Source organism: Dendrobates tinctorius, unplaced genomic scaffold (genome assembly GCF_039654945.1).
Source record: "Dendrobates tinctorius isolate UK_male_01 unplaced genomic scaffold, ASM3965494v1 ptg000156l, whole genome shotgun sequence".
NCBI lineage: Eukaryota > Metazoa > Chordata > Amphibia > Anura > Dendrobatidae > Dendrobates > Dendrobates tinctorius.
The window spans coordinates 32,077,138-32,104,877 of NW_027361823.1; the positions used below are offsets into that span (position 1 = coordinate 32,077,138).

The 27,740-nt window shown below is 45.2% G+C and overlaps 1 long non-coding RNA gene across 1 annotated transcript in view; it reads right to left on the bottom strand.

The window, feature by feature from the left end:
• Positions 1 to 9,508: 9,508 nt before the first annotated feature.
• Positions 9,509 to 27,740, bottom strand: part of LOC141051262 (uncharacterized) — a 50,404-nt gene continuing 32,172 nt past the window's right edge. The window contains exon 2 of the long non-coding RNA XR_012220612.1: positions 9,509 to 10,948. This is a non-coding gene — a long non-coding RNA (uncharacterized lncRNA). The remainder of the gene's footprint in view (positions 10,949 to 27,740) is intronic.

Below are 27,740 nucleotides of genomic sequence, written 5' to 3' on the forward strand. Positions count from 1 at the left end.
GGTCGCGTTTCGTTTCGTGAAACCCGACTTTTCCAAAAGTCGGGTCGAGCAAGATCATCCGATTATAGGGAAAAGTCGGGGTCGTCCCGAAACACGAAACCCAATGTAAGTCAATGGGGAATAAAAGTCGGCAGTGAGAGGAGGACAGGAAACACACCAACAGTGCCCATTTGAATGTCAAAAGCATCAATTCTTCTTACTTAAGCTTGTCAACCTTAATTAACTTCATAATACAAGTTACGCACTGAAAAATGGGGGTTATTTGGCTACAGACTGTGGGGGGGGAGGGCTGGCTTCAGGTTTTCATGTGCCCTGGGCGAAAGAGCGCCCCTTTAACACATACCACAACTCATCATGCTCCGATACGGCAGAGAAATAGCGGTATAGTACAATGAAAAATACCTCACTTTTTACATCTCATGACGAGGCCCATCTATTTCTCCATACAGAATCATTTGTCCCATATAATGTTTGAAACAGTATATGATGAGCTCCACATAATGCTACAGTATATGTTGGTCCCCATGGATGAAGCTCTACTGTCTTATGGGCCCAAATAATGCTCCAAACGTAATGGGCCCCATTTCTAATGCTCTAGTGTATAATGGGCCCTGTAAATGCTGCTCCAGTGTCTGATGTCCACCTTTGGAATGTTCCAGTGTATGGTGGGCCCCATCTATCATTCTCAGACCGTGTTAGGCCCAGTATGGATTGCATGTGATTGCACAAAGGTTAGAAAGGGTACCGTATCCCCAGATAACATGTATGGATAGCGTACACATTCAAAATATATGTCTCAGGAGGCAGGCTCAGACGGTGTTAGGCCCAGTATGGATTGCACGTGATTGCACAAAGGTTAGAAAGGGTACCGTATCCCCAGATAACATGTATGGATAGCGTACACATTCAAAATATATGTCTCAGGAGGCAGGCTCAGACGGTGTTAGGCCCAGTATGGATTGCACGTGATTGCACAAAGGTTAGAAAGGGTACCGTATCCCCAGATAACATGTATGGATAGCGTACACATTCAAAATATATGTCTCAGGAGCCAGGCTCAGACGGTGTTAGGCCCAGTATGGATTGCACGTGATTGCACAAAGGTTAGAAAGGGTACCGTTTCCCCAGATAACATGTATGGATAGCGTACACATTCAAAATATATGTCTCAGGAGGCAGGCTCAGACGGTGTTAGGCCCAGTATGGATTGCACGTGATTGCACAAAGGTTAGAAAGGGTACCGTTTCCCCAGATAACATGTATGGATAGCGTACACATTCAAAATATATGTCTCAGGAGGCAGGCTCAGACGGTGTTAGGCCCAGTATAGATTGCACGTGATTGCACAAAGGTTAGAAAGGGTACCGTATCCCCAGATAACATGTATGGATAGCGTACACATTCAAAATATATGTCTCAGGAGGCAGGTTCAGACGGTGTTAGGCCCAGTATGGATTGCACGTGATTGCACAAAGGTTAGAAAGGGTACCGTTTCCCCTGATAACATGTATGGATAGCGTACACATTCAAAATATATGTCTCAGGAGGCAGGCTCAGACGGTGTTAGGCCCAGTATGGATTGCACGTGATTGCACAAAGGTTAGAAAGGGTACCGTTTCCCCAGATAACATGTATGGATAGCGTACACATTCAAAATATATGTCTCAGGAGCCAGGCTCAGACGGTGTTAGGCCCAGTATGGATTGCACGTGATTGCACAAAGGTTAGAAAGGGTACCGTTTCCCCAGATAACATGTATGGATAGCGTACACATTCAAAATATATGTCTCAGGAGGCAGGCTCAGACGGTGTTAGGCCCAGTATGGATTGCACGTGATTGCACAAAGGTTAGAAAGGGTACCGTTTCCCCAGATAACATGTATGGATAGCGTACACATTCAAAATATATGTCTCAGGAGGCAGGCTCAGATGGTGTTAGGCCCAGTATGGATTGCACGTGATTGCACAAAGGTTAGAAAGGGTACCGTATCCCCAGATAACATGTATGGATAGCGTACACATTCAAAATATATGTCTCAGGAGGCAGGCTCAGACGGTGTCAGGTACAGTATGGATTTGACGGCCCAGATTACACAGCGGAGGAGCAGGGAGAGGTAAAGATTGCAAATGCTGGGGCCCTGCCCAAGCAAGGGGGGCCCACTCATGGGCGTCGGTACTGGCACTGGGCCCCTCATAGTACAGCGGTGTGTCTGACGGCGGGTGTGCACCACCACCGTCAGAGACACTTGATTGCACTATGAGGGACCCTGTGCCAGTGCCCGCGCCCAAGAGTCGGCCTACCCACCTGTCCAGAGCAACGGCACTCGCACGGTGTCGTGCGCTAGGTGGTGACCCCGGCCATGGGGGGGGAGGCAGCACAGTTAGGGAGTTTTAGAAAGTGGCATATGTTGATGTTGGACATTCAGCTGATGCAAAAGGCGAAATAGGTGAAGTCCCAGGAAGAGGTGGACCAAAGCAAGCCATTTTTCTGTCACCCTATGTGTCATCAGGGGAAGGTGGGACAAAATCCTTGGAAACCCATGCGTGGTTCATTTTAATGAAGGTTAGATCATCCACATTTTGGGTTGACAGACGGGTCCTTTTTTCTGTCAGGATTGATCCAGCTGCACTGAAGACTCTTTCCGATAGCACACTTGCAGCTGGGCAAGCGAGCTCCTGTAAGGCATATTGGGCCAATTCAGGCCAGGTGTCCAGTTTAGCGGCCCAATAGTCAAAGGGGAATGACCTGTGTGGGAGAACATCGATATGGGAGGAAAAGTAGTTTGTAACCATAGTTGACAACTGCTGTCTCCTGTCACTTTCCATCGATGCAGTATTACCAGTTGTGTGAGCGGTATTTGAAAAATCAGTCCACAACATTGTCATGAAACCCCTGTCTCCAACGCCACTTCTGCTGTGTGCACCACGAACACCTCTGCCAAGCTGCCCCCGGCCCGTACGGCTCGTGTGAGAACCATCACCGCTGCTGTGTGCTGGGAATGCCTCAAGCAACCGATTTACCAGAGTTGCTTGTTTATTAGCCAATATTAGGTCAAGGTTCTCCTGTGGCATGATGTTTTGTAATTTGCCTTTATAGCGTGGATCCAGGATGCTGGCCAACCAGTAGTCGTCATCGTTCATCATTTTGGCAATGCGGGGGTCCCTTTTTAGGATCCGCAAGGCATAATCTGACATGTGGGCCAATGTTCCCGATGTCAATGATGCACTGCGAGTGCTGGGTGGAGGAGCACTTTCTGGCAAATCCACATCCCTCCAGTCACGCACAAACCCTGTACCAGACCTTACCACGCCAACATTTTCACTTGCCCCACGAGATGCATCCTCCTCCCCTAAGTAATCATCCCCATCATCATCCTCCTCCTCCTCTTCTTCCTCCACCTCGTCCAGGAGAGGTCCCTGAGCAGACAATGGCTGAATGTCATCAAGGTTTCCCTCCTCCTCTTCCTCCTCATCAACATTGGCTGCAGACGCCTGCTCCTTAAGGTGCGTCAAAGTTTGCATGAGCAGACGCATAAGTGGGATGCTCATGCTTAGGATGGCGTCGTCTGCGCTTACCAGCCGTGTGCATTCCTCAAAACACTGAAGGACTTTACAGAGGTCTTTTAGCTTCGACCACTGCACACCTGTCAACTCCATGTCTGCTCTCAAAGTGCCTGGCCGTGTATCCTCCCACAAATGCATTATGGCCTGCCTCTGCTCGCACAGCCGCTCCACCATGTGCAGGGTGGAGTTCCACCTTGTTGCAATGTCGATAATGAGGCGGTGGTTGGGAAGGTGGAGCAATCGCTGCAGCTTCTGCATACGAACGGAGTGTACAGGCGACCGGCGGATGTGCGCGCACAGTCTTCGCACCTTCTGGAGCAGGGCTGTTAACTCCGGATAATTTTTGAGGAAGCACTGCACCACCAGGTTCAAGGTGTGAGCCAAGCAAGGTATGTGGCTGAGTTTTGAAAGGGCTATGGCTGCCACAAAATTACGGCCATTATCACTAACTACCTTGCTTGCCTCAAGATGTACACTGCCCAGCCATGACTCAGTTTGTCGCTTCAAGTATTCGGCCAGCACCTCGGCGGTGTGTCTGTCGCCCAAACACATCATCTGCAACACAGCCTGGTGACGCTTTCCACTAGCTGCTCGATAGGGGGACACATCGTGTGCAACAGTGGCAGCTGCAGATGGAGTGCTCGTACGACTGCGCTCTGTGGACGAGCTTTCGCTTCTGGAGGAGGAGGAGGAGGAGGGTCGAACGCCTACAGCCAACTGTTTCCTATACCGTGGGCTAGGCAGCACTGTCCCACCACCGCTGTCCCCTGTGGACCCTGCATCCACCACATTAACCCAGTGCGCAGTGATGGACACGTAACGGCCCTGGCCATGCCGACTGGACCATGCATCAGTTGTGAGGTGCACCTTTCCGCTCACTGACAGCTTGAGTGCACGGACAATGCGGTCTTTCACATGATGGTGGAGGGCTGGGATGGCTTTGCGAGAGAAGAAGTGGCGACTGGGTAGGTCATAGCATGGTACTGCATAGGCCATGAGTTCGCGGAAAGCTGTGCTTTCCACCAACCGAAAGGGCATCATCTCAAACGAGATTAGTTTGGCAATGTGGGCGTTCAAACCCAGTGTACGCGGATGAGAGAGTGAGTACTTTCTTGACCTACTCATAGTGTCTGGGAGGGTGAGCTGGACTTGAGAGCTGCATATGGTGGAAGTAGCGGTGGACAGGGCGGACTGAGAGAGGGTTGATGATGGTGATGGAGTTGGTGTTCTTTCTGCTGGCCTAGAATCAGTCTTTCGTTGATATAACAGTGGGATTCCCTGACTGCTGTGGCCTTGCAACGACACCTCAACATTTGCTGCTGTGCTAACCGGTGGCCTTACAGTGGGGGAAACAATGTAGCGTTGCTGACTACCTTCGTTGTGATCAGTTGCACATGTGGCACTTGAGGTTTGGTGTTGTGTCCACGCTTGCAAGTGCATGCTGGTTAAATGTCTAAGCATGCAACTGGTATTCAAATTTTTCAGATTTTTCCCTCGGCTAAAGGTCTTTGTGCACTTCTTACAGATAACCTTGGCCTGATCATGAGGATTTTGTTCAAAAAAGTGCCACACTGCACTCTTCCTACTTTGGCAGACATTTTGCGGCCTAGCACGCTGTGATCTTTTGACCCTCTGGACAAGCTGTCCAGCAACTCTTTTGATGTTTGGAACCTGTCTTTGGAGTGCTCCGGGCCTGCCAGATAACAGCTGTTGCGATGTCGATGTCTGCTGTGGATGCTCCTCATCTGAGCTATTGGAAGCAGCACCCTCTTCCCCCAATGGATGCCAATCTGGGTCAACAACTGGGTCATCCATCACCTCCTCTTCTATGTCATGTGCACCTTCCTCTGTGTCACCGTGTATGGTGGTATAGTGTGCGGGAAGGGGCACCTGAGTCTCATCAGGGTCAGAATCTGGCTCTGTACACTGCGAGGACAATGTAGTGCTCTGAGTGAATGTACCAGCAGAATCATCCATCAGCGGCTGTGCATCAGTGCACTCCATGTCAGATTCATCTTGGCCTGGGTAATTCACCATTTCACTTGATAATCCAGGCATGGTATGTGAAAACAGCTCCATGGAGTAATCAGTAGTATGGCCTGCGTCATCCTTCAATCTTGGTTGGGGTGAAGGACACAAGGAAAGGTGTGGTTCATGAACATGAGCCTCCAATGACGACTCAGTGCTTTTACTTTTTACAACTGAAGAAGAGGAGGCGATAGAGCTGGAGGCTGAGTCAGCAATGTAAGACAAAACTTTTTTCTGATGCTCTGGCTTTAAAAGCGGTTTGCCAACTCCTAGAAAACTAAGCGTTCGAGGCCTTATGTAGCCAGACGATGACACAGGCTCAACACCTCCTGCATTCGGTCCTATTTTGCTCTTGCCACTACCATCAGATCCACCACCAACACCATCATTACCAGCTGCCAACCCCCGCCCAATTCCATGGCCTCTTCCACCAGCCTTCCTCATTTTTGGTAGAAATGTAGACAAAATCCAACAAACTATATAGTAATGTAAAACAAGGTACAAGGTGTCTATAGGACAGGGGAGATTTTGAATTTCTGCAGACACTTGTGGACAGTTTTGGATTGTGTGAGGCCCACTGATATCTGAGCGCTATGTCACAGGCTCGATGGCACAGCTGTGACAAAAGTGACGAGAGGATAAGGGAGATTTTGAATTTCTGCAGACACTTGTGGACAGTTTTGGATTGTGTGAGGCCCACTGATATCTGAGCGCTATGTCACAGGCTCGATGGCACAGCTGTGACAAAAGTGACAAGAGGATAAGGGAGATTTTGAATTTCTGCAGACACTTGTGGACAGTTTTGGATTGTGTGAGGCCCACTGATATCTGAGCGCTATGTCACAGGCTCGATGGCACAGCTGTGACAAAAGTGACGAGAGGATAAGGGAGATTTTGAATTTCTGCAGACACTTGTGGACAGTTTTGGACTGTGTGAGGCCCACTGATATCTGAGCGCTATGTCACAGGCTCGATGGCACAACTGTGACAAAAGTGACGAGAGGATAAGGGAGATTTTGAATTTCTGCAGACACTTGTGGACAGTTTTGGATTGTGTGAGGCCCACTGATATCTGAGCGCTATGTGACAGGCTCGATGGCACAGCTGTGACAAAAGTGACGAGAGGATAAGGGAGATTTTGAATTTCTGCAGACACTTGTGGACAGTTTTGTATTGTGTGAGGCCCACTGATATCTGAGCGCTATGTCACAGGCTCGATGGCACAGCTGTGACAAAAGTGACGAGAGGATAAGGGAGATTTTGAATTTCTGCAGACACTTGTGGACAGTTTTGTATTGTGTGAGGCCCACTGATATCTGAGTGCTATGTCACAGGCTCAATGGCACAGCTGTGACAAAAGTGACGAGAGGATAAGGGAGATTTTGAATTTCTGCAGACACTTGTGGACAGTTTTGGATTGTGTGAGGCCCACTGATATCTGAGCGCTATGTGACAGGCTCGATGGCACAGCTGTGACAAAAGTGACGAGAGGATAAGGGAGATTTTGAATTTCTGCAGACACTTGTGGACAGTTTTGGATTGTGTGAGGCCCACTGATATCTGAGCGCTATGTCACAGGCTCGATGGCACAGCTGTGACAAAAGTGACGAGAGGATAAGGGAGATTTTGAATTTCTGCAGACACTTGTGGACAGTTTTGGATTGTGTGAGGCCCACTGATATCTGAGCGCTATGTCACAGGCTCGATGGCACAGCTGTGACAAAAGTGATGAGAGGATAAGGGAGATTTTGAATTTCTGCAGACACTTGTGGACAGTTTTGGATTGTGTGAGGCCCACTGATATCTGAGCGCTATGTGACAGGCTCGATGGCACAGCTGTGACAAAAGTGACGAGAGGATAAGGGAGATTTTGAATTTCTGCAGACACTTGTGGACAGTTTTGGATTGTGTGAGGCCCACTGATATCTGAGCGCTATGTGACAGGCTCGATGGCACAGCTGTGACAAAAGTGACGAGAGGATAAGGGAGATATTGAATTTCTGCAGACACTTGTGGACAGTTTTGGATTGTGTGAGGCCCACTGATATCTGAGCGCTATGTGACAGGCTCGATGGCACAGCTGTGACAAAAGGGACTAGAGGATAAGGGAGATTTTGAATTTCTGCAGACACTTGTGGACAGTTTTGGATTGTGTGAGGCCCACTGATATCTGAGCGCTATGTGACAGGCTCGATGGCACAGCTGTGACAAAAGTGACGAGAGGATAAGGGAGATTTTGAATTTCTGCAGACACTTGCGGACAGTTTTGGATTGTGTGAGGCCCACTGATATCTGAGCGCTATGTGACAGGCTCGATGGCACAGCTGTGACAAAAGGGACTAGAGGATAAGGGAGATTTTGAATTTCTGCAGACACTTGTGGACAGTTTTGGATTGTGTGAGGCCCACTGATATCTGAGCGCTATGTCACAGGCTCGATGGCACAGCTGTGACAAAAGGGACTAGAGGATAAGGGAGATTGGATTGCTTTTAAAAAAGCAGTTTGCGGAGCAGTGGGTAAACAGCAATGCCAGCCTGTCAGGAAGCCTTAAAAGGCAGCCCAACAACCAACACCACTGATACACCACAATATAGCCTCCCCTTGCACTGCACACACAGTGACTGGTGTGTTGTGCAGGCCAAATTGCTAGCAGCAGAAGCATTTTTTTTTTCTTCTCAGGACAAAAAAAAAAAATTTGGATTGCTTTTAAAAAAGCAGTTTGCGGAGCAGTGGGTAAACAGCAATGCAGGAATGTCAGGAAGCCTTAGAAGGCAGCCCAACAACCAACACCACTGATACACCACTATATAGCCTCCCCTTGCACTGCACACACAGTGACTGGTGTGTTGTGCAGGCCAAATCGCTAGCAGCAGAAGCAGTTTTTTTGTCTTCTTCCCTGCCTAACGCTCTCCCTACAGAATCAGCAGCAACCTCTCCCTATACTGAGATCGGCAGAAGTAAGATGGCGGTCGGCGTGCACGCCCTTTTATACCCCCTGTGACGCCCACCAAAGCAAGCCAATCACTTGCATGCCCTTCTGAAAGATGGTGGTGACCCCTGCCTAGGTCATCACGTTGCCCACAGTGTCCGTGGATCCTGATTGGCTGTAAAAGAGCGCAAAACAAACTTTTGAAACGCGACTTTGGCGCGTAAGTCGCCGACCTCGTGGCCGACCACATCCTAGGGTCGGGTTTCGTTTCATGAAACCCGACTTTGCCAAAAGTCGGCGACTTTTGAAATTTTTCGACCCGTTTCACTCAACTCTAGTGATCTTAGCTTCTAAGTTAGTTTTAGATATAGACTCCTTATCCCACCATAATGTATACAAACGTAGAAGAAAGGGGGTTAGAATCTTCTGGAACTGACCATAGTTCTCATTTGGTAACCCATCCGGGGCCTTATGACCTTTGGTGGACCTAATGGTGGTCCAAATTTCCTCTTTAGTAAAGGGCGCGTTAAGGAAATTCAGTTGTTCCTGTGAAACCTTTGGTAAGTTAATGCTTTTCAAGAACTGATCAATCGCCACTGGAGAAGGCTGGGGCGTATCAGTATCTTCCCCTAAATTATAAAGTTGAGTATAATATCTAGAAAACTCATTCAAAATCTCCATTGGGTTTCTGATATGTTTCCCCTGGGGATCCACCAAATGATCAATCATGGATGTTACCTCTCTTTTCTTGACTCTATGGGCTAAAACAGCAACGGCTCTGTCCCCAGTTGCGTAGAATTTTGATTTAAGCTTTTAAAGGTTATGTTCATACACCGATGGGAGATTCTCTCTCAATTTAAATCTAATATTGCAAATCTATTCTGACAATTAGATACACATTCCCCTACCAATAGGAAATAGCACAACTCACAGAACTATGAGCACACAAGAATCCCACAATTCAATTAAGAAGTGGAAAACAGAGAGTTTTTGAAGCTAAATTCACATAAATTTTATTAAATCAAAAATTAAAATACAAAGTGTATACACATAAATGGCCCGGGGTGTACAAAAACAACATTAGTCAGAATTTTTATGTGACTTAATCAACATAGGTCAGCAGTCTTTATTAAGAAACTGACATAAAAAGTCAATGCTTCCTGCTGCCATAGACAAGTATGAGCACACATGCAAATAGTAACTGCCCATCTGACTGCGTAAAGTGCTTCACATGAATGCCTAAAAACAGCCAAAAATTGAATGTGACATTGTAATCAAACTGCACTTACATGTTGTGATTGAAACCGCTACTCAGGCCAGCCGCCCCTACGCGCGTTACGCCGTGGCTTCCTCAGGAGGCGTGGCTAGATTTATCTGACGTTGGTATATATATCGTGAGCAACCAATAAAAACGATCGTCACATAAAGTGACGTCATAGCGCATGCGCTCTGTCCTAAAAACGCTGTCCATAGCATACAATGATGCAGTATAATATAAATGGACAGCGCATATATCATAGTATTTAATATCGGATCAGTGCGCTAAGTCGCTCCATAAATATAGAGTAAACAAGCTGCTAATAATAAGCATGTGAAACGTGGGTGAAATGAAGAAGCGGCGCATGCGTAGACGTATCCCGGCTTAAAAAACAGAGGCTATCACCCGGCGCTCCCAGAATGCAGAGAGGCAGGTTGCTAAGCAACCTGACACCAACCGCAAACTTAACGGGCACTATGTGAAAGCCTCAAGCAGGGACGCCATCAGGCATGCGCACATCACCCAAAATGGCATATAATAGGATATGAACTTGCAACATCAACAAAATGTACTAAAAATCTTCTAGAGCATATGATATATACTATAAAAGTGAATAAGTGTAAACTATACCCTGTAAAATATAAATATAGTTTATAAAATAGTTGAAAATAACCATGTGTTTAAACTATAATAACATATTCATCAATAATACAGACAAACCGGCAAGGACTAATGCCTTCATGATACAGTGAAAAATGTGTTAAAGTGCAATATAATAACAACAAATGACTATACTAGAAAAATAAAAAAATAAAAAATAAAAAATATATAAAAGTGCCTGAAGATGAACAATTCAATAATATGTGTATACTGTGATGCAAACACTATAGAATTTTGAAGCAAAAAGGATTTTATACACTGTGAATATTTTAGGTATAAAAAAGTCCCTATAAAGGGAACCATCTAGAAAATTCTTCTTCAAAGACCTTCTTCCAATAACGTGAAGAGACAATAACGTCAATATAATAATAACAAAGAATATCATATCAACTTTTAGTGATGAGTAGAAAAATCCTCAAGTTGTTCTTATCCATGATGAGTGATGAATAGTCCATCAGACCACCTCAAGTCCACCACAGTTTTCACTTGAAGATGAATCATATGCTAGACTGAATAAAACAAAAAAAATAAAATTAAAACCAGATAAAAAGTACCCAAATATGATTATAGGAAAGACCCAAAACCATTACTTTCATTCAATCCATATGGACACATCGTATTAAGTCTAAAGATCCAGCGGCTTTCTACTTGTGAGAGAGTCTTGAAGAGATCACCTCCCCTCATCCCCAAGGATACCTGATCAATAGCGAACACCCTCAGGCTGCTTGCTTCTGAGTTGTGGAACATTTTAAAATGTCTAGGTAACGTCTTCAATTGCTCACCTTCATCAGCATCCTTGGATTTTAAAATGTCACGAACATGTTCTCGTACTCTTATTCTCAACTCCCTCGTTGTCATTCCTATGTAGATTTTATTACATGAGCAACTGGCATAATAAACTACACCTTTAGAAGAACAACTAAGACATTTTCTAATAGAGAACGTCTTTGTTTGATCTGAATTTAAAAATTCTTTAGCCTTTTTCGTATTAGCACATGCTTTGCAAGTTTTACAAGGAAAAAAGCCTTGAATTGTCCCCAAAATACCTCTCTGTATTTTTTCCTTGGGGGCAAAATAACTACGTACAAGTAAGTCCGATAGGTTTTTAGATCTTTTTGCAGTAATTAATGGCTTTGTTTCAAGGGTTTTTTTAAGAATCGGATCTGTTAATAAGACATACCAGTGAGAGTTGATCACATCAGTGAACTCTTTCCATTGAGAGTGGAATGGTGTGATCAGTCTCACTTATTGTCTATCTTCAATCTTGTTTTTCTCTTTATACAATAGATGATCCCTCGAAGTTTTTTGCACCTGATTATAAGCTTTTCGGATACATCTATGTCCATACCCCCTTTCCCGAAATCTGGAATATAGATCACTAGCTTGCCTTTGATATGCCTGTTCAGTAGAGCAGATTCTCTTTGCTCGTGAGTATTGACCTATGGGTATAGAATGTATCGTAGATTTTAAATGAGAAGATCCGGCATGCAAGATAGAGTTTGTAGCTGTTGGCTTCCTGAATAAATCTGTGGAAACTGACCCATCATCATTCACCCGAATATCAATATCTAAAAAATTGACATGCTTACCATATGAGTAGGTAAGATTAATATTTAAATCATTATTATTAAGTGTGGTCATTAAAGTTTTAAGTTCATCGATAGTACCCTCCCATACAAATAGCACGTCATCGATATATCTCAACCAGTTTTGGACCTTATCAGTACCAATCACAGGGGAGCTTTGGAAGATTTCTCTTTCCCAAAGGCCAAGAAATAAATTAGCATATGCCGGAGCACATGCTGCCCCCATGGCTGTACCCTGGGTTTGTAAAAAAATCTGATCTTTGAATACAAAGCAGTTATGTGTTAGAATGAATTCCAACAAAATCAATAAGAGATCTATCATTGGTGTATCTAAATTACTGTTTCTCAAAAACCAGGATACTGCTTTAAGGCCCTGATCATGGCGGATAGAGGTGTATAAAGCCTCTACATCCGCCGTGACCAAAATCATGCCCTCATCGAGATGTATTTGATCTAATCTTCTTCATTTTGGGTGATGTGCGCATGCCTGATGGCGTCCCTGCTTGAGGCTTTCACATAGTGCCCGTTAAGTTTGCGGTTGGTGTCAGGTTGCTTAGCAACCTGCCTCTCTGCATTCTGGGAGCGCCGGGTGATAGCCTCTGTTTTTAAAGCCGGGATACATCTACGCATGCGCCCCTTCTTCATTTGACCCACGTTTCATATGCTTATTATTAGCAGCTTGTTTACTCTATATTTATGGAGGGACTTAGCGCACTGATCCGATATTAAATACTATGATATATGCGCTGTCCATTTATATTATACTGCATCATTGTATGCTATGGACAGCGTTTTTAGGACAGAGCGCATGCGCTATGATGTCACTTTATGTGACGATCGTTTTATTGGTTGCTCACGATATATATACCAACGTCAGATAAATCTAGCCACGCCTCCTGAGGAAGCCACTGCGTAACGCGTGTAGGGGCGGCTGGCCTGAGTAGCGGTTTCAATCACAACATGTAAGTGCAGTTTGATTACAATGTCACATTCAATTTTTGTCTGTTTTTAGGCATTCATGTGAAGCACTTTACGCAGTCAGATGGGCAGTTACTATTTGCATGTGTGCTCATACTTGTCTATGGCAGCAGGAAGCATTGACTTTTTATGTCAGTTTCTTAATAAAGACTGCTGACCTATGTTGATTAAGTCACATAAAAATTCTGACTAATGTTGTTTTTGTACACCCCGGGCCATTTATGTGTATACACTTTGTATTTTAATTTTTGATTTAATAAAATTTATGTGAATTTAGCTTCAAAAACTCTCTGTTTTCCACTTCTTAATTGAATTGTGGGATTCTTGTGTGCTCTATTCTGACAATGCCTGAGATGGGGACGATTTATTTAGAGAATCTAATTGCTTGAGACAGGAAATGAGGCTGTCTCTATATTTTTCTAATAGTGAAGAAAAAGAATGTTCCAGCTCCTTAAAAAATCTTGAAATTTTATTAGTGCTTTTCAAAAAATATATGTCAGTGGGGTAAAAACTCCATAAGCAGTGTGCATGTAATGGTACAAGCGATGCGTTTCGATCTTATACAGATCTTTTTCAAAGCTCTGCACCTTCTTACGCTTGTAAGCATTTAAACTGTGCAGTAACCAATCAGATTCAGCTGAAATTGAGCTAATTGTTTAGCAGCTGTCACATAATAGTGGCTCACTGATGATGTTCACGTCTGTTTGGTTCCTGAACAGATCATTATAAAACAGACAATGTAAAATAAAATAATATGTAAAATGAAGTGCGTTGACTCTCTAACCTTTGGTTAGAGGTCCGGGGTTTTTACAGATGTGGCAGTAATAATTGCACTACGTGCAAACATGCTTTGGTAACCAAAACATTTAATAATCAAGAAAATGCACAAGAGTTCAGCATTAACCCCTTTCTGCCATATGACGTACTATCCCGTCCATGTGCCCTGGGACTTTATTTCCAGGGACGGGATAGTACGTCATAGCGATCAGCGGCGCTCAGGTGGTGAGCGCTGCTGATCGCGGCCGGGTGTCAGCTGATTATTACAGCCAACACCCGGCACTATGTGTCAGGGGCGGTCATGGACCGCCCCCGACACGTTAACCTCTGGCACACTGCGATCAAACACGATTGCAATGTATTGGGCGTTTAGGGAAGCATCGGCAGGGAGGGGGCTCCCGCCGTGCTTCCCTGAGACCCCCAGAGCAGCACGATGTGTAGCGTTGCTCTGGGGCCCTCCTTCCCTGCAGGTCCCCGGATCCAAAATGGCGTCGGGGACCTTCGGGGGCCTGCAGGGAGCCGGCTTCCTCATGCCTGCAAGGCGCAGGCACGAGGAAGCCTTCTGCACTGCATGTGACAGATCGCTGATCTGTCACAGCGATCTGTGATGTAACAGATCAGCAATCTGTCACATGACAGTGATGTCCCCCTGGAACAATGTAATAAAGTTAAAAAAAAAGTGTAAAAATAATTTATAAAAAATCGCTAAATAAATTTTAAAAAAAATTCCCTAATAAATTCATTTTTTGGAAAATAAAAAAACAATAAAAGTACACATATTTGGTATTGCCGCATCTGTAACGACCCGCCCTATAAAACTGTCCCATTAGTTAACCCCCTTAGCAAACCACTTAAAAAATGAAAAAACAAAGCAAAAAATAATGCTTTATTATCATACTGCCGAACAAAAAGTGAAATAACGCGCAATCAAAAAGACGGATATAAATAACCATGGTACCGCTGAAAACGCCATCTTATCCCGCAAAAAACGAGCTGCCATACAGCATTATCAGTGAAAAAATAAAAAAGTTATAGCTCGCAGAATAAAGCGATGCATAAATGACATAAATGAGGTATCGCTGTAACCGTACTGACTCGAAGAATAAAACTGCCTTATCAATTTTACCACACGCGGAACGGTGTAAGGGCACCCTCCCAAAAGAAATTCTTGAAATGCTGTTCATTCTGCGTCCCAAAAATCGGAATAAAAAGCGATCAAAAAATGTCACGTGCCCGAAAATGGTACCAATAAAAACGTCAACTCGTCCGGCAACAAATAAGACCTCATACGACTCGGTGGGTCAAAATACAGAAAAATTATAGCTCTCAAAATGTGTTGATGCAAAAACTATTTTTACAATAAAAAGCGTCTTTTAGCGTGTGACAGCTGCCAAATATAAAAACCGCCATAAATAGTAAATCAAACCCCCCTTTATCACCCCCTTAGTTAGGGAAAAATAATAAAATTAAAAAAATGTATTTATTTCCATTTTCCCTTTAGAGTTAGGGCTAGGGTTAGGGCTAGGGTTAGTGCTAGGGTTAGGGCTAGGGTTAGGGCTGATATTAGGATTAGGGGTGTGTTGGGGTTAGGGTTCGAGTTAGAATTGGGGGACTTCCACTGTTTGGGCACATCAGGTGCTCTCCAAACGCAACATGGCGTCTGATCTCAATTCCAGCCAATTCTGCGTTGAAAAAATCAAATGGTGCTCCTTCCCTTCCAAGCTCTGCCATGTGCCCAAACTGTGTTTTACCCCACATATGGTGTATCAGCCTACTCAGGACAAATTGCAAAGCAACTTTTGGGGTCCAATTTCTCCTGTTACCCTTAGGAAAATAAAAAATTGGGGGCAAAAATATAATTTTTGTGGGAAAAAATATGATTTTTTTATTTTCACGCCCGGGCGTTATAAACTTCTGTGAAGCACTTGGGGGTTCAAAGTGCTCACCACACATCTATATAAGTTCCTTAGGAGGTCTAGTTTCTAAAATGGGGTCACTTGTGGGGAATTTCAACAGTTTAGGCACATCAGAGGCTCTCCAAACACGACATGACACCCGCAGACCATTCCATCAAAATCTGCATTCCAAAACGTCACTACTTCCCTTCTGAGCCCCAACGTGTCCCCATACAGTAGTTTTCTCCCACATATGGGGTATCAGCATACTCAAGACAAATTGGACAACAACTTTTGGGGTGCAATTTCTCCTGTTACCCTTGGGAAAATAAAAAATTGGGGGCAAAAATATCATGTTTGTGGAAAAAATATGATTTTTTTATTTTCACGCCCGGGTGTTATAAACTTCTGTGAAGCACTGGGGGATTCAAAGTGCTCACCACACATCTAGATAAGTTGCTTAGGGGGTCTAGTTTCAAAAATGGGGTCACTTGTGGGGGATTTCCACTGTTTAGGTAGATCAGGGGCTCTCCAAAGGCAACATGACACCAGCAGACAATTCCATCAAAGTCTGCATTCCAAAACGTCACTACTTCCCTTCCAAGCCCCGACGTGTGCCCATACAGTAGTTTTCTCCCACATATGTGGTATCAGCCTACTCAGGACAAATTGGGCAACAACTTTTGGGGTCCAATTTCTCCTGTTACCCTTGGGAAAATAAAAAAATTGGGAACTAAATTATCATGTTTGTGGAAAAAATATGATTTTTTTATTTTCATGCCCAGGCGTTATAAACTTGTGTGAAGCACTAGGGGGTTCAAAGTGCTCACCACACATCTAGATAAGTTCCTTAGGGGTCTAGTTTCCAAAATGGTGTCATTTGTTGGGGGTTTCCACTGTTTAGGTACATCATCAGGGGCTTTCCAAACGCGACATGGTGTCCGATCTCAATTCCAGCCAAAAAAGTCAAATGGCGCTGCTTCCCTTACAAGCTCTGCCATGCGCACAAATAGTGGTTTACCCCCACATATGGGGTATCAGCGTACTCAGGATAAATTGCACAATAACTGTTGGGGTCCTGTTACCCTGGGAAAAATAAAAATTGAGGGTGAAAAGATCATCTTTGTGGAAAAAATATGATTTTTTAATTGTACGGCTGTATTTTATAAACTTCTGTGAACCCCTTGTGGGTTCAAAGTTCTCAACACATCTAGATAAGTTCCTTGGGGGGTCTAGTTTCCAAAATGGGGTTACTTGTGGGTGGTTTTCACTGTTTAGGTACATCAGGGGCTCTCCAAACGTGACATGGCGACCGATCTGAATTCCAGCCAATTTTGCATTGAAAAAGTCAAACTGTGCTCCTTCCCTTCTGAGCTCTGCCATGCCCCAAAATAGTGGTTCCCCCCCACATATCAGGTATCAGCGTACTCAGGACAAATTGCACAATAACTTTTGCAGTCCAATGTCTACTGTTACCCTTGGTAAAATAAAAAAAATTGGACCTGAAGTAATTTTTTTGTGAAAAAAGTTAAATGTTCTTTTTTTTTTTTTTAAACATTCAAAAAATTCCTGTGAAGCACCTGAAAGGTTAATAAACTTCTTGAATATGGTTTTGGGCACCTTTATGCACGCAGTTTTTAGAATGGTATCACTTTTGGGTATTTTCTATCATATAGACCCCTCAAAGTGACTTCAAATGTGATCTGGTCCGTCAAAATAAAATGGTGTTGCAAAAATGAGAAATCGCTGGTCAACTTTTAACCCTTATAACTTCCTAACAAAAAAAATTTGGTTCCAAAATTGTGCTGATGTAAAGTAAACATATGTGAAATGTTATTTATTAAGCTTTTTGTGTGCCATATGTCTGTGATTTAAGGGCATAAAAATTCAAAGTTGAAAAATTGCGAAATTTTCACCAAATTTCCGTTTTTTTCACAAATAAACGCAAGTTATTTGAATCAAATTTTATCACTAACATGAAGTACAATATGTCATGAGAAAACAGTGTCAGAATCACTGGGATCCATGGAAGCGTTTCAGAGTTATACCTCATAAAGGGACAGTGGTCAGAATTGTAAAAATTGGCCCGGTCATGAACGTGCAAACCACCCTTGGGGGTTAAGGGGTTAAAAGATACATTAATTGTAATTCTATGAATGCAGTGTACAGAATTCATTGTTCCAGTTGTAATGTATCATATATAGGGTGCACTACACGAAAGTTGAAAACTCGCTTCACAAAACATTTGAGGGATATTCATAAAAATGAAATAAGCCGCAACATTTCTGGAGCGACAAAGCACTTCATTTTGGAACACAGAGGGAACACAGCTCCGTTACAGGTCAGCGGTATAGAACAAATCATTAAGTCCGAACGTGGAGGAGATGTCAAAAGACGTCTTCTCGCACGTGAAGCCTTCTGGATATATCATTTGAATATTTCATTATTAAAGATCTATTGTTTTGTATGTACATATTATTTTGTTTTATATTATCTGTTTTAAAATGATCTGTTCCGGAACCAAACAGACGTGAACATCATTAGTGAGTCACTATTATGTGACAGCTGCTAAACAATTAGCTCAATTTTGAAACGCATCACTTGTACCATTACGTGCACACTGCTTATGGAGTTTTTACCGAACTGAGGTAAATTTGTTGAAAAGCACTAATAAAATTTCAAGATTGTTTTGAGGAGCTGGAACATTCTTTTTCTTCACTATTGGAAACATGATATCTAGTCAAAATGGAGTTCCGTGCACCTGCGCGTCGAGTTGGTGAGCTGGCTAAGGTCTTGTACCTTTTTTTTTTCATATGTCTATATTTTTCTCTACTGCACTTCAAAACAAATAGGACGCTTGCTGTAAAAAAAAACCCATTTAAAACAGCCTTATGCGCTGACCACAGGGATTCATCAGTTACCTCCTCATTATCATTTTCATTATCATTTTCATGGAAATAATGTATCAATTCCGCCGACACTCTCTTTACTACCTGTTCATCCAGAAGGAGAGACGTATTCAGCCGCCATCTGGAGGAAGGACTAGCCTGGTGACACAGAGCTAATTTCAGGGATACAGGGGCATGATCCGACCATGAAATCAGACCAATATTCGCTGAAATGCATCTACCCAATGCCTTATTGTCCACTAGAAAGAAATCTATCCTACTATAAGTCCGATGACGGAAGGAATAGAAAGTATTATAGTTTTCATCAGCATGGGAATATCTCCAAAAATCATGTAGATGGTATTCATTCATTAATTATTTCAACTCCCTCCGGACTTTTACTGTCCTATTGGAACAATCTGCAACTCCGTCCACTAGAATATTAAAGTCCCCACATATGATTCTCTCACCTTTGGCTAATTCAGATGTTTTCTGAAAAACATTACAGATGAAGTGGTTTTGTGCTTCATTTAGGGCATAAAATACTACCAGAGTGTATTCCTCTCCATTTAAGGAGCAAATTAATATAAAAAATCTGCCCCCCGGGTCTGCATGCATATGGAGATTTTTTAAAAGGAACCGTATTTTTGATCATTATACAAACCCCTGATTTTTTACTCGTATTGTTATCAAAGAATGTTTGAGGGAATTGCAGATGATGTATCCTGCAATTATCAGCCTCCAACAAATGTGTCTCCTGTAAACAGATAATTTCGGCCCGTGACTTCCGTACTTCCCTCCATAATATAGATCTTTTCACTGGGGAATTCAGTCCCCGTACATTCAGGGATAAAATTTGGATACTCATGATACAACACAAAATTTCCTATGCCTATTCCTCTGAAGCACAGTTAACATTCCCTGCGTTCTCACCATCACAAGTCTACCCGACATATACAATGCTGTCAAGTATACAAGTACCAAAGTATAGATCATACAAAGGACAGCAAAGATGAACAAACACAAAAAACAAAAACAAAAATATGAAGCAAAAAGCAGGATGCAAAGTTTCAGATGCATCCTACAAACATCAGTTATAATCTGCAGATACAATAACTGTATGAGGCAAGTGAGCTCTTCCAACTCCACTTTTTCGCTCAGTGAAGTTGCTCACAGTCCTAGATCACAAAGAAAGTAACCCTTCACAAGGCTTCAGAAAAACAGACCATGCCCCTCCCTCCATGTCAGGCCAGAAACCACTCCTGGGCAATCTTTTTCCCTTGTGACTGCTGCTTAGGAGCAAAAGAATTTTCCAACTGGTAAGTTTATCCTCCACATGTTTAGGGGAATGACAGACCACCATCAGCCCATCATTAAATCAGCAGCTTTACTGGGTTAAACCCCCATCTATATCTTGTACCAATGTCCCGAAGGGCTTTACACACTTTACAAACTCCCTCCTTTGAGCAAAGTCACAGCAGATAAGTCTGGAAAAACTTGGAGACTGCAGCTCCTCAGGCAACACTGGACTCTTTCCATCTTTTGCATGAATATATCCTTGGTGGGAAAAAAAAAGTGCAGTCTTGCCAATGTATCTCTAAGAAGATCCTGATCCACATGGACTGGACTGGACAGATGATGATGAGCTTTGGAGAGGCTGAAGAGGTGAGAGGTGAGAATAATCATTTTTTTAAGATTTAACACTTTTAACCTTTTGATGGCAATTTTGTAAAATTTTGCTGAATTCGCACAAAAGCGAATTACAAAAATCTGCATATTGGCAAATGTAGATTTTAGTAATATTTGAGTAGAATTCAATTCTACTCAAATATACCATATACTCGTGTATAAGCCGACTCGTGTATAAGCCGACCCCCCTAATTTTGTCACAAAGAAGTGGGAAAACTTATTAATTTGCGTATAAGCCGAGGGTGCACAGTGAGTGGCCCCAGATAATGCTGCACAGCGAGTGGCCCCAGTTATGCTGCACAGTGAGTGGCCCCAGATAATGCTGCACAGTGTGTGGTCCCAGTTATCTGCACAGTGAGTGGCCCCAGTTATCTGCACAGTGAATGGCCCCAGTTATCTGCACAGTGAGTGGCCCCAGTTTTGCTGCACAGTGAGTGGCCCCAGTTATGCTGCACAGTGTGTGGCCCCAGTTATCTGCACAGTGTGTGGCCCTAGTTATGATGCACAGTGAGTGGCCCCAGTTATCTGCACAGTGTGTGGCCCCAGTTATCTGCACAGTGAGTGGCCCCAGTTTTGCTGCACAGTGAGTGGCCCCAGTTTTGCTGCACAGTGAGTGGCCCCAGTTATGCTGCACAGTGTGTGGCCCCATCATATTGCTGCTGTTGCCGCTGCCTCCGTTACAAAAAAAACTGTATGCTCACCTCCCTCGCTGCCCCCTGCTCATCAGCGTTGCGGGCTCTGCAGTGACTGTGCAGGCAGAGGGCACGATCGCGCCCTCTGACCTGAATGTCACTGCGGAGGATGCAAGACAGCAGAGTGCAGGGACAGGTGAATATGCCTCCCCCCCATTCATACTCACCTGGTCCTGGCGCTTGTCTCTGCAGCTCCCCTGCTTGTTCCATGTTGTCGGCGCAGCTCTCTTCCTGTTTCAGCGGTCACGTGGTACCGCTCATTACATATGTGCATATTTAATGAGCGGGTACCATTTGACAGCTGAAGCAGGAAGAGAGCAGCGCCGACAACATGGAACACCCCCGCTCCCCCTCCTCTGCCGATCCCCCCGGTATATGACTCATGTACAAGCCGAGAGGGGGACTTTCAGCCCAAAAAAATGGGCTGAAAATCTCGGCTTATACACGAGTATATACAGTATTTGCTTACCGTATATACTCGTGTATAAGCCGAGATTTTCAGCCCATTTTTTGGGGCTGAAAGTCCCCTACTCGGCTTATACACGAGTCATATACCGGGGGGATTGGCGGGGGAGGGGGAGCGGGGGTGTCAGATCATACTCACCCTTCTCTGCAGCTCCCCTGCTTGTTCCATGTTGTCGGCGCTGCTCTCTTCCTGCTTCAGCTGTCAAATGGTACCCGCTCATTAAATATGCGCATATTTAATGAGCGGGTACCACGTGACCACTGAACCAGGAAGAGAGCAGCGCCGACAACATGGAACAAGCTGGGGAGCTGCAGAGACAAGCGCCAGGACCCGGTGAGTATGAACGGGGGGTTGGGAGGCATATTCACCTGTCCCTATGCTCTGCTGTCTTGCATCCTCTGCAGTGACATTCAGGTCAGAGAGTGCTATCGCTCTCTGCCTGCACAGTCACTGCAGAGCGCAACGCTGATGAGCAGGGGGCAGCGACGGAGGTGAGTATACAGGTTTTTTTTTTTGCTTGTTTTTTTTAAGGGAGGCAGCGGCAGCAGCAACTTGATGTGGCCACACACTGTGCAGCAAAGCTGGGGCCACTCACTGTGCATAACTGGGGCCACTCACTGTGCATCATAGCTGGGGCCACTCACTGTGCAGCATAACTGGGGCCACTCACTGTGCATGATAATTGGGGCCGCTCACTGTGCATGATAACTGGGGCCACTCACTGTGCATCATAACTGGGGCCACTCACTGGGCACGGTACTGGCAGGTCATCCAGGGGTTAAGAGCACTCTGGAACTGGTATCGCGTCGTTTTTGGTGGCCTAAAATCCGGCAGTATGTGGCCTCATATGTGGCTGCCTGTACCACGTGCGCACGGGCCAAGACTCCTCGTTCCCGTCCCGCTGGTAGCTTGCAGCCTCTCGGGGTGCCCAGTAAGCCATGGACTGAGATTTCCATGGATTTTATTACTGACTTGCCCGCCTCGGCAGGGAACTCGGTCATTTTGGTAATTGTTGATAGGTTCTCCAAAATGTCACATTTCGTTGCTTTACCGTCTTTGCCCAATGCTAAGACTCTTGCTCAGATATTTATTCGCGAGGTGGTCAGACTTCATGGTGTCCCGTCTGACATTGTGTCTGATCGAGGTACGCAGTTTGTGGCAAAGTTTTGGAGAGCTTTTTGTTCTCGCCTTGGAATCAAATTATCTCATTCATCGGCTTTCCACCCTCAGTCGAATGGACAGACTGAGCGGATGAACCAAAACCTGGAGCAATACTTGCGCTGCTTTATTTCCGACAATCAGGAAGAGTGGTCAGCGTTTCTTCCTCTGGCAGAATTCGCAATAAACAACCATTGCCAGGAATCGTCTGGGGAATCTCCTTTTTTTTGTGTGTATGGTCAACATCCTCAATTTTGCACCTTGCGTCAGGGGTGCTCAGTTGGCGTCCCTGAAGAGGACCAGTTGGGAGCTCAATTGTCGTCTGTTTGGAGGAGAGTCAAGCAGCGCTTGTTGAAGGTGGGTTCCAGGTACAAACGGGTGGCTGACTGCAGACGTGTGCCAGGTCCGGACCTGTGTGTGGGTGATTGGGTGTGGTTATCTACTAGGAACATTAAGCTCAAGATACCGTCACTTAAGTTGGGTCCCAGGTTCATTGGCCCATTTAGAATCTCTGCAGTGATCAACCCAGTGGCATTTCGTTTGGAGTTGCCGGCTGTGTATAAGATTCATAATGTATTTCACAAAGCATTGCTAAAGAAGGTCATGGGTTTGGTGGATGGTTCCCCCGGGCCACCACCTCCCGTCTTGGTGGATGGCGCGTTGGAATTTGAGGTGTCCAAAGTGGTGGACTCTAGGGTTGTGCGTCGCACTCTACAGTACCTGGTCCACTGGCGTGGCTATGGTCCTGAGGAGAGGACATGGGTGCCGGCCTCTGACATTCATGCTGATCGACTGGTTACTATGTTCCATCGTCGCCATCCAGACAAGCCAGGTCCTCGACATGGTGAGGTTCCGGAGGTCCCTCGTAGAAGGCGGGGTACTGTCATGTCGGACACTGTTCACACCAGGGTGTCTGGCAGACAGCGGTAATACCCTGTTGGGTATTCTATTCCAGTCGGGATAGGGTTAACCAGGTTGTCATGCTGGCTGAGGGCTGGGCCACGCCCTTGGTCTTTAAATAGTTCGTCCTGACTATAGGCGTCGCCGACTATAGCTTTAGCCTAGTGCTAGCAATACCGGTCAGCAGTGGTGGTGTTGGAGCGTCTGATATCTGGTGCAGTATATCCCTCAGTGGTTCTTTCTCCAATCTGTTATATATATATTTGGTTGCCCTTGCACATTATTGTATTCCCTTGTGTATTAACTGTGTGGTGTTTCTTTTACCCCTGTCCATACGTATTTGTGGGGTCTGGTGTCTGGTGCCCTCACTGGGTGGAGGGTGGTGGGTTCAGCTTAGGGCTGGACAGGAGACAGGGACAGGGTGGAGGCTCAGGCAGGCACACCTTCAGTGTAAACCCTGGGTAGAGGGACAGACAGGGTTCCCCTAGTCTGAGGGACATTGCAGGGGTCCCGGGGTTTTTGCCTAAAGTAACCTAGGCATACCATGACATCACTATTTTTAAGGCATTAACTTTGTAAAAATTACATTTGCATTTTGTTCTTCAGGTCAGTATGATTGCAATGACACCAAATATTTATATATATTATATATATTTTTTATGTTTTACCACATTAGAAAGAATGCAAAATAAAACATTTTAGTCTTGCTGTATTTGGAGACCCAAAACCATTAATTTTAGATTGCTGGAGTTTCATAAGGTTTTGTTTTTAACCATTGTGTAAACCTTTATAGTTTGTGTTCTTTATAGTTTTGAAAATATTTTGAGACTATTTTAGCAGATTTTGTTGACCCACTAGAAAATTTGAACCAGTAATAAAAAAAAAATAAATTGCAAAACTCCTTTTACTGACAAAATTTTCTAATACCAGCAGTTCTAAGGCCTCTTTCACACATCAGGTTTTCGCCGTCAGGCGCGATCCGGCGCTTTTGACAGAAACCGGATCCGGCGAAATGCAATGCCGGATCCGGTTTCACCCCCATTGACTTGCATTTGCGCCGGATCGCGCCGGATGGCCATGCGTTTCATCCGGTTTTCGCCGGATCCGGCAATGTGTCGCAATGTGTCGCGATCCGGCGTCTGGAAAAAACGTCTACTGTAACGTTTTTTGTCTCCGGCGAAAAAGCCGGACACGCCGGATCCAGCGCGTCTGGCTTTTTCACACAATGAAAGCCTATGAGCGCCGGAATGCGCCGGATCCGGCGAAAGCCGGATCAGGCGGCCGGATCCGGTTTTTTGGTCTGAGCATGCTCAGTAGCTCTGCCCACAAGACATATATAAAAGCAAGACAGTGGGACCCACAGCCACACCCAACATGCCACCCAAGAAAGCAACCAAGCGAAGCAGGAGAAGGCAGGAGACCACTGCAGCACCATCAGCACCACCACCACCCCAAATGGAGCAGCAAATAGAACATGCTGAGGAGGGGAGGCCAGCAGCAGATGAGAGACGGTAATTATCAAATCCCCCATTCCTCCAAACTAGGGCCATGGAATATCAAGATATTCATTGGCCCTTTGTTTCTCTTTATTCAACAGCCGCCAAAGAGATGCAGCAGCAGCACCATCAGCACCACCCCAAATGGAGCAGCATGCTGAACGGGAGGGGAGTCCAGAAGCAGATGAGAGACGGTAATTATCAAATCCCCCATTCCTCCAAACTAGGGCCATGGAATATCAAGATATTCATTGGCCCTTTGTTTCTCTTTATTCAACAGCCGCCAAAGAGATGCAGCAGCAGCAGCAGAAATGGCATCACTGGCAGCAGCAATACCCACAGCCATGGAGTCTGGCCATCAACAGGACAGCACATCTTCTTCTGGGAGCCCTCCCTCGCATCGTCAGCGTTTGACGGTAAGTTTTTATTTCCAAAATCCATCATCTCTGTAATATATGTCTATTCATTGCCTTTTATTTCAAAACAGGAATCACAAGATGAAGAGGAGCTCCCAGAAGAAGAAGGAAGGGGTGGACAGACGCTTGGAGTGGGCTCACAATTCGTAAGTTTTTTGCATCAAACGCAGAAACACAACATCACACTACACACAACACATAGAAAACAATGTTCTGCAGACCACACACAGCAAACAAATGCCTACATCCAAACTCATAACATTTTTTGTTTTCTTCTCTAGTCTTCCCAATCTGGTGCTCGGCCAAGAGGTCCTCGCAGTGCCTCCCAGGGTCGTCGGCGACAGCAACGCGGCGGTCACCAGCGTGTAAGTATAAATATTTTTGCTTTGTTTTTTTGCACTTTTTATTTCATTTCTTTTGTGGAGGCTAATTATGTTATTTTTGTCTTTTTCTTTAACAGCCTTCACAGCGTGCTCCCGACTCTGACGGTGAGGATGGAGGGATTGATGTGGACCGCCTCATCGATCTCGTCAGAGAAAGGGAGCCGCTCTGGAATATGGCTGACCGCCGCCACGCTGACCTGATCATTACCCGACGACTCTGGGAGGAAATCTGTTCTCTCCTTGTGGGCCGCTGGGAGGACCTCGAAGCTCGGGACCAGATTAAAGAGCGTAAGTATATACAGTAACGGTTGCTTGATGTAAACCAGTGTTTCCCGAACTCCAGTCCTCGTGGTCCCCACGGATCATGTGTTCAGGATTTCTATTTACTATTGAAATCCTGAAAACATGACCCCTGGGGACCATGAGGACTGGAGTTTGTGAAACACTGATGTTGTATACTAACCACTCCTTTCTCGTTTCAGGGAACAGAATTGTGAATCGGTGGCGGTCTGTGAGGGATCGTTTCAAGAAGGAGTTCAATAAAGAGATGCGGGCCCCGAGTGGATCTGGAGGACGCAGGAGCAAGTACAAGTACGCACAAGCCCTGTCGTTCCTCCGGGAAACAATGCTCACCAGAAGGTAAATATTACACACCACATGTGAAAAAAATGTTAGATGTAATTTTTTTTTTTCAGCCAGGGCCATACCATGTCAGTATTTTAATTGTTTTTTTTCTCTTTATTCCACAGCACGGTGAGCAGCACTCGGGAGCCTGCACGATTGGACCCTTCTGAGGCGATCCCTGAGGAGACCGGCACCGAGGGACACTTCGACCGCCCCGGTACATCTGCACCTTCCCTGCCTTCCCACACATTCGACCCATCTGTCCCATCCACCAGCACAGGAGCATCGTGGCCGCCTACATTACATGAAGCTGCTGGTGAGGAGATCGCTTTCCCTTTACCCCACCCTTCTGCCCCTGCCGCCTCTAGTACACCTGCGGGTACTGGGCGACAGCGGCAGAGGGGTCAGGAAAAGAGTTATGCGCAAGAGTTATTGCATCTGAATGCATCTTTCCAGAACTGTCTCAAAGTCTTGTCAGAGCAAATCTCCGCAGGCTTTCAGCAGATCAACTCCAGCATTCTGGAGGTGAAGACACTTCTGCAAACCATGCATTCAGAAGCAAGATCTTCGCCAAACCACACCTTTTTCAGGTCTGTTGTGGAGCGCATGGAAACGCTTTCTCCTGCCCAGCAGATGCATGTAATGCATTCGTGCCACGGTGCTCTACAGCAGGTTACCTCCCAACCTCCACCTCCCACCACTGTAGTTCCTCCACCTGCACCCCCTCCAGCCACTTTCCATCCTCCCCCTCCTATTACATCTGCACCCCCTCCAGCCACTTTTCATCCTCCCCCTCCTACTACATACCAGCAACCTGCCCAGTACCAGCAACCTCCCCAGTACCAGCAACCTCCCCAGTACCAGTCATCTCCCCACTTCCAGCAACCTGCCCCGTACCAAACTCCTTCCCCGTACCGAACTCCTTCCCCGTACCAAACTCCTTCCCCATACAACTTTCCATCAACATCATCTGCTCCTACAGTCCCTGCCCAACCCTCCACTCCACCACCCACCACCTCTTCTGCTTCCCACATGTCCACCCATTCTGTAGTTTTTTCCACACCTTCACCTCTAACTGTTCCTTCCCCACCAAGATCCCAGTCCTCTCTCCACACACCCAGTGTCGAAGTGTCCCGCAGCCCCTCCAGCAGTATTTCCACCCCACAGTACACAGAATTGTAATGTGTGTTTTTTGTAATAAAAATGCCCATTGGGTTTAAAACCTTTCTAAAAAAGTTTTTTTGCACTTTAAAAACATTTTACAAAAAAAAAAAAAATTTAAATAAAAGTTAAATTATCGTTTCACAATGGTTGTCTGTCATTTCTTTCTGCGGCGAACTATGTTTTAAAAAA